Below are 8,906 nucleotides of genomic sequence, written 5' to 3'. Positions count from 1 at the left end.
AATCAAGCAGAGCCAAAAGACACATTGTTACAAAGCATCAGGTTCTTAAAATAGTTTCTGTTATTATAAGCAAAGGAAACTAAGACTAAACCGAACTGAAGATCAGTGCTGAAGAAGGAGATCCAGGTTTAGATCTGGCTTAGGTGAAAAGCCAACTATTAGTATTTCATTGTAATATGTAGATAATATGCATATATGAGGGCAACTACTTACACGTTTTGAAATACATTGTTAACTTTAGCCATTTAGCAAAAAGCAAAGACAAACTTCTTCCCCCGCTACCACCCCTCATCAGGTGATTTGAAAACTTGAAAACATAGCCCTCACCCAAAGAGTAGTTTGTTTTGGTGGGGATTTTTAATGCTCTGGTCTGCAAGGTGCTTGTACCTGCACCAGTTGTCAATCTTAGTAATTGAAGACTTAAGTTAATCACAGTCAATAGTCCCTGTTCAGAAACAAAATACAAACTGAAAATAGTATTACAGGTAACTGAAGTTTGATTTCCAAAGTATTGTATGGTCTGAAATTTTGAAAATACAAAGTGTAATTTCTTATTTAAAATTAACTGTTTTCTGAACTTCAAGTGATGTTTTTGAAGCTTCATAAGACAAATGCTCCAGATCTGGATGAAATTTGAAGTCTGGATGTTGAATAGAAATAATTGGAATATATCCTAAATTCTGAGCTATGGAGAGTGCTTCAGTAAAAAGTAGGCTGCAACTTTTCAATTTCTGTACTGATGTCTGTTAGACTATTTCTTTTGATGGCTGAAAATTTTGTGCTTTTGTTTTTGCCCCTACATGTTATTGCCAGTATAAGTACTATAATACCATGCATATTTCTCAACTTTGTATAAGAAAAACCCCCTCTGGTAATACTTGGCAATTAAAATGCAAATGGATAAGGGAAAACCTTTAATTCTGTGCGGGATCAAGCTACTCTTAAACCTTAAATCAAAAGTGCTTGTACAGTGAGGTTCTAAACATAAAATGTGTTTATACTGAGCAGTGAGAGCTCTGGACTGTTCCTCTAAATCTGAAAAGGAATGGTCATACTTGTGGGCAGAGGGCAAAGAACATAGAAGACATGTTTGTTGTAAAGGTGCATTGAGAACAAAGCTTTTTGTTTATAGGTTCATCAGCAGATAGTGGGTTTTTTTGATTAACTAGAAATCTTGCATGTAGTTACAGTCTACTTTTTTTCAGCAGCAGCATGATTATAATTTCTTTTTCGCAAGATTCTTTCAGTTTCTGTTCTTGAGCTCTTAAAGCTGAGCATACTGGTTTGATTTTGATTTTGAAAACTCTTAAGCCCTGTGCAAAACACATGAGTGTGTCTGTCATGAGCCATGAATCCATTTATTACTGTTACAGTAATAATAAACCAGTCAGCGAGTATCTGAGGTGATTTACCCAAATAGATGCAGGTTTGCTTACTAAGAATAAGATGAAGCTGATAGTTGGGTGGCAGCAGCTATGTGTAACAGTGCTCTGTTGCTAAACAGAAGTCCAATACAAGTCACTAGTTTTATTTAGCAGGGTCATGAAGAAGCCTTTTTAGTCAAAATACAGTATAATAAGAAGACGAGCTTAAAACATCATCTTTCTAGACCAAACTGGCCTGTGGGAGGATAAACTTAACAGGAAAATTGAAATGTAGCGTCAATGCTTTATCCCCCTGAATGCACTTGTTACATGATGAGCCCTCTAGGGGAAACTTCGGATAAAACACTTCCTTTGTGAATACATCCGACTATTATTTTGCAGCTTTTCAGTAGGTATGATAGCCCTGTGAGTTCTTTGTTGTGGGATCATCTGCTTTTCCACTGTGTTCTAATTAGTAAAGAAGGAATCCTTCAAACAATAGAAAGTCACTGTCACATTCTCTGTAATTGAGGGAGAAATCTGTGACTAACTTGATGTCTTCAATAAAATAAAAGATGTAGAATATATTGTCAAAGGTTCAGTTGCTGCCAGAAGGAAACGGTAGAAAGAATATTCCAAATTTTTTGTAAAATGAAAGGCTTTTTGCATACTTTTTACTCTTAATAAATAAAGACACTTTTACTCTGCTAATAATTATGTATTTCTTTTGTGGTTTTTGTTTTTTGGTAATTTTACATGAAACAATTATTTTCTATTTTTACTCTGATAAAATATTTGTGCATAAAATGTCAATATAGTAAAATAAAAATGTTACAAAGCTAATGCCTGTTGACTTAATTTTTAAGAAAGCCATTTGTAATGAGATTCAAGTGCAAATAGTTCAAAGATGTTGCAGGAAGAAGACAGACTATCTTATTTTCTGAAGCTGCATCTTTTTTGACTCAATATCTGGCTCTATGTTTCTACTTTTAAGCTGGAATTCTGTGTCTTTCATTACTGTAACAACTTCCTCTAACATCTTAATTGTAAGTCTCGAAACAGTCCTTCAATGAAAAATAGTGAAGGAAACTCAAAAGTGGGACAAAATGGAGCCCTCTAAAACAATTAGTTTTATGCTTTTTGGAGTGTTTACAATAGGAAAGGTTATGTTGATCAGTGACCTTTGGACTGTTTCATTCTTGCAGATAGCCCCACGTGTGTCATGTGTCCTGCCACCCCCATTGTTAGTACTGTCCTTGTTAAAAAGAAGATTAAATTCTGATTATACTGTCAACACCTTATTTTTAAATCATATCTCAATAGAAATATACCTCTGAACTGCTCCATCTGGACTGACAAATACAAAACTGAAATATTTTGTCATATTTAAACCTACCAGATCACTTTACTTTAAAATGTTTATGTTTTGCTCAGCTGCAACAGCGTGTAAAGGACTGGGAATATTTTTATTTCAATAATTTGTTGGACACCTTTTCAAGTATGGTTATAAATGTTCAGTAGCTTACTAACTGAGGAGCTTTGGTTTGTTTTTATTGTGACTAGGATCTTTATGCCAGTGAGAGTTTCTTTTGGGATTCCCATTCTCAGAAATTCTTTTCTTGCAACAATAAGGGAATTACAAACGAGCAGCTTGCAAATTGCGGTGCTGGGGGCAGTATTGCCTTATATGTATGGCAATGACATCACACTGGGTGGGCAGTATGGCCTGATATGGAATATATGGCCCTGACATCAGAATGGGGGAGCAGTACGGCCCTGTATTAGATGCATATCCCCGAGGTCCTGATGGGGGGCAGTATAATCTTATGAAGGGGCAATGGATGCAAACTAGAGCACAGGAAGTTCCACCTCAACATGAGGGAGAATTTCTTTACTGTAAGGGTTACTGAACACTGGAACTGGCTGCCCTGAGAGGTTGTGGAGTCTTCTCTGGAGACTTTCAAGACCCATCTAGTTGTGCCTGTGTGACCTGCCCTAGATTCTGTGGTGTTCCTGGCAGGGGGGCTGGACTCAGTGATCTCCAGAGGTCCCTTCCAACCCCTAACATTCTGTGATTCTGTGTGCGTGTGTGATTTATGTATGCAAATGACATCACAATGGAGGGGCCATATATGCTACGTGTGGCCTCAAGATCACAGTGGGGGAGCCTTATGGCCATTTATTATGTTCATGGACATGACCTCACAAAGGGGGGTGTAGTGTATAGGCCTATGTATGGCCCATGGTCACAGTGGGGGGGCATTCTGGCCCTACCTTGTATGTATAGCAAGACATCACAAAGAGGGGATGCAGTAGGGTCTTCTGTGGTATCTGACTCTTGAGATCATAGTAAGGGTGGCAGTATAACCTTATGTTTTATTTATGTCCATGACATCACAATGGGGGGAACAGAATGGACTTATGCCATATGTATGCCTGTGACATCACGATGAGGGGCAATATGGCCTTGAATGGTATGTATGGCCCTGATGTCACAATGAGGTTGCAGGATTGCCTTAAATGTTATGTATGACTGTGACATAAAATGAGGGGGGGAAATATGGCCTTGTATGGGAATATATGGCCTTGTCATCCATATTTGGTGGCAATATATATAGTACAGCAATATAAGTTACATATGGCCCTGAGGTGATAAGGGGGAGTAAATACAGTTTTAAATGGTAGGTCATGACATCAGAATGGGGAGTCAGTATGTCCTTATATGGTATGCTTGGCAATGAAATCACAATGGAGGGAGCAGTGTGGCATTATCATAGAATCATAGGGGTTGGAAGGGACCTCTGAAAATCATAAAGTCCAACCCCCCTGCTGCAGCAGGAACACCTAGAGCACATCACACAGGAATGTGTCCAGATGGGTCTGGAAAGTCTCCAGCGAAGGAGACTCCACAACCTCTCTGGGCATCCTGTTCTATTGCTCCGTCACCCTCACAGTAACGGCGTTTTTCCTAATGTTGAGGTGGAACTTCCCATGTTGTAACTTGATGCCACTTTGCCTCATCCTGCCACAGGGCACCACTGAAAAGAGTTTGGCCTGTTCTCAACACCCACCCTTCAGATTATTTATAGACATTAGTAAGGTCCCCTCTCAGTCTTCTTTTCTCAAGACTAAACAGCCCCAGATTTATTAGCCTTTCCTCACATGACAGATTTCCAGACCCTTAATCATCCTTGTAGCCCTATATTTTATACTATGTTTGGCATCTGGATCAAAATTGGGGGGCAGTATGGTGCTATATGGTGTGGATAGCCCTGACATCACATTGAAGGGGCAGTATTGCCTCATCTGGTATGAATGACCTCACAAAAGGGGGGTGCAGTGCTGCTGTCTGTGGTATATTCTGCCCAAGATCACAATGAGGGGGCATTCTTACCTTTATATGGTATGTAAGGCCATGACATCACAAGGGGGGCAGGACGGACAGTATGGCCGTACAGAGTATATATGACCCTGTGATCAAAATGGTGGAGTATTATGGCCTTAAATGGTATGTATAGCTAAGACATCACAAACAGAGTGTCAGTAGGACCTTCTGTGGTATGTACAGCACCAAGAGCACTATGGGGGAGGCAGTATAGCCTTATATTTTATGTAGGGCCAAGACATCACAATGGGGGGACAGTAAGGTGTTATATCCCTGACATCACAATCCTGGGCCCATATGGCTATATATGGTATGTGTGGCCTTGAGATCACAGTGGGGAGCAGCATGGACATGAGCTCTACAAAGGGGGTGCAGTGCAGCTGTCTATGGTATGTATTGCCCAAGGTCACAGGAGGGGGGCGTTCTAGCCTTAAACTGCATGTATGGCAATGACGACACACCGGAGGAGCAGTACAGCCTTAGGGAGTATATATGGCCCTGTGGTCACAATGGTGGAGCATTATGGCCTTATACGGTATGTATAGCCAAGACATCACAAAGGGGAGGGGCTGCAGTAGGGCCCCCTGTGGTATGTATGACCCTCAGATTATGATAAGGGGCCAGCAGAGCTTTATAAGGTACATATTTCCATGACATCATAGTGTAGGGGCAGTATGGCCTTATCTGGTATATATGGCCCCAAGAACAAAATTAGGGGAGCAATATGGCCTTATCTGGTAAGTGTGGCCCTGATGTCACAGTGGAGGGACAGTATCTCCTTATCTGGTAGGTATGATCATGGTATCAAAACAGGGGGCTTTCTATGAGATCTATGAACCCACGATCCAGATGGGGAAATATGTAAGGCAGGAAGGCCAGTGACATCACAATGGGGGGCAGTATGGTCATATATGGTATGTATGGGCCTGACATCACAATGGTGGGGCAGCATCACTTGTATGGCATGTCTGGCCTTCAGATTACGATGAGAAGGAAGAATGCACTTAAAAGCAATGTATGGCCATAATATCAGAACAGGGGGAACATGTGGCCTTATATGGAATATACCTACCGACATCATTATGGAGTCGTTCAGTATAGTTGCATATGTTACATATGGTCCTGAGATCACAAAGAAGGGGCTGTATGGCCCTATATAGTATGTGTGGCCATGACATCACAATGGGGGAGGCAATATGGCCTTATATGGTATGTATGTCAAAACATCACAAAGAGGGGGCTGCAGCTGAGTCTTCTGTGGTACGTATGACTCCAATATCATAAAGGGGGGGGGCATAGGCAGTATAGCCTTGTGTTGTACTATGATCATGACATCACAATTGGAGGGACAGCATGGCCTTTTATGATACATATGGCCATGACCTCAGAATGGGGGGACACTATAACCTTATATGTTATGTATGGCCCTGAGATCACAATTAACAACAGTATGGCTTTGTAAGTTCTTTATGACCCTGTGATAACAATGGCTGGGTGGTATGGCCTTATATGTTATGTATGTCCCCAAGATAACAACAGTGGGGGGGAGGGGACAGTATGGCCTTATGTGGTATATGTAGCCCCCAGATCATAGCATAGAATACTGGAATAATAACCTGAACTGAACTGCTCCATCTGGACTGACAAATACAAAACTGAAATATTTTGTCATATTTAAACCTACCAGATCACTTTACTTTAAAATGTTTATGTTTTGCTCAGCTGCAACAGCGTGTAAAGGACTGGGAATATTTTTATTTCAATAATTTGTTGGACACCTTTTCAAGTATGGTTATAAATGTTCAGTAGCTTACTAACTGAGGAGCTTTGGTTTGTTTTTATTGTGACTAGGATCTTTATGCCAGTGAGAGTTTCTTTTGGGATTCCCATTCTCAGAAATTCTTTTCTTGCAACAATAAGGGAATTACAAACGAGCAGCTTGCAAATTGCGGTGCTGGGGGCAGTATTGCCTTATATGTATGGCAATGACATCACACTGGGTGGGCAGTATGGCCTGATATGGAATATATGGCCCTGACATCAGAATGGGGGAGCAGTACGGCCCTGTATTAGATGCATATCCCCGAGGTCCTGATGGGGGGCAGTATAATCTTATGAAGGGGCAATGGATGCAAACTAGAGCACAGGAAGTTCCACCTCAACATGAGGGAGAATTTCTTTACTGTAAGGGTTACTGAACACTGGAACTGGCTGCCCTGAGAGGTTGTGGAGTCTTCTCTGGAGACTTTCAAGACCCATCTAGTTGTGCCTGTGTGACCTGCCCTAGATTCTGTGGTGTTCCTGGCAGGGGGGCTGGACTCAGTGATCTCCAGAGGTCCCTTCCAACCCCTAACATTCTGTGATTCTGTGTGCGTGTGTGATTTATGTATGCAAATGACATCACAATGGAGGGGCCATATATGCTACGTGTGGCCTCAAGATCACAGTGGGGGAGCCTTATGGCCATTTATTATGTTCATGGACATGACCTCACAAAGGGGGGTGTAGTGTATAGGCCTATGTATGGCCCATGGTCACAGTGGGGGGGCATTCTGGCCCTACCTTGTATGTATAGCAAGACATCACAAAGAGGGGATGCAGTAGGGTCTTCTGTGGTATCTGACTCTTGAGATCATAGTAAGGGTGGCAGTATAACCTTATGTTTTATTTATGTCCATGACATCACAATGGGGGGAACAGAATGGACTTATACCATATGTATGCCTGGGACCTCACGATGAGGGGCAATATGGCCTTGAATGGTATGTATGGCCCTGATGTCACAATGAGGTTGCAGGATTGCCTTAAATGTTATGTATGACTGTGACATAAAATGAGGGGGGGAAATATGGCCTTGTATGGGAATATATGGCCTTGTCATCCATATTTGGTGGCAATATATATAGTACAGCAATATAAGTTACATATGGCCCTGAGGTGATAAGGGGGAGTAAATACAGTTTTAAATGGTAGGTCATGACATCAGAATGGGGAGTCAGTATGTCCTTATATGGTATGCTTGGCAATGAAATCACAATGGAGGGAGCAGTGTGGCATTATCATAGAATCATAGGGGTTGGAAGGGACCTCTGAAAATCATAAAGTCCAACCCCCCTGCTGCAGCAGGAACACCTAGAGCACATCACACAGGAATGTGTCCAGATGGGTCTGGAAAGTCTCCAGCGAAGGAGACTCCACAACCTCTCTGGGCATCCTGTTCTATTGCTCCGTCACCCTCACAGTAACGGCGTTTTTCCTAATGTTGAGGTGGAACTTCCCATGTTGTAACTTGATGCCACTTTGCCTCATCCTGCCACAGGGCACCACTGAAAAGAGTTTGGCCTGTTCTCAACACCCACCCTTCAGATTATTTATAGACATTAGTAAGGTCCCCTCTCAGTCTTCTTTTCTCAAGACTAAACAGCCCCAGATTTATTAGCCTTTCCTCACATGACAGATTTCCAGACCCTTAATCATCCTTGTAGCCCTATATTTTATACTATGTTTGGCATCTGGATCAAAATTGGGGGGCAGTATGGTGCTATATGGTGTGGATAGCCCTGACATCACATTGAAGGGGCAGTATTGCCTCATCTGGTATGAATGACCTCACAAAAGGGGGGTGCAGTGCTGCTGTCTGTGGTATATTCTGCCCAAGATCACAATGAGGGGGCATTCTTACCTTTATATGGTATGTAAGGCCATGACATCACAAGGGGGGCAGGACGGACAGTATGGCCGTACAGAGTATATATGACCCTGTGATCAAAATGGTGGAGTATTATGGCCTTAAATGGTATGTATAGCTAAGACATCACAAACAGAGTGTCAGTAGGACCTTCTGTGGTATGTACAGCACCAAGAGCACTATGGGGGAGGCAGTATAGCCTTATATTTTATGTAGGGCCAAGACATCACAATGGGGGGACAGTAAGGTGTTATATCCCTGACATCACAATCCTGGGCCCATATGGCTATATATGGTATGTGTGGCCTTGAGATCACAGTGGGGAGCAGCATGGACATGAGCTCTACAAAGGGGGTGCAGTGCAGCTGTCTATGGTATGTATTGCCCAAGGTCACAGGAGGGGGGCGTTCTAGCCTTAAACTGCATGTATGGCAATGACGACACACCGGAGGAGCAGTACAGCCTTAGG

The sequence above is a fragment of the Chaetura pelagica genome, unplaced genomic scaffold (genome assembly GCF_000747805.2).
Source record: "Chaetura pelagica isolate M959 unplaced genomic scaffold, ChaPel_1.0 scaffold23, whole genome shotgun sequence".
NCBI classification, from domain to species: domain Eukaryota; kingdom Metazoa; phylum Chordata; class Aves; order Apodiformes; family Apodidae; genus Chaetura; species Chaetura pelagica.
The sequence above is the reverse complement of the archived record's forward strand: the minus strand, read 5'-3'. Positions refer to the sequence as shown.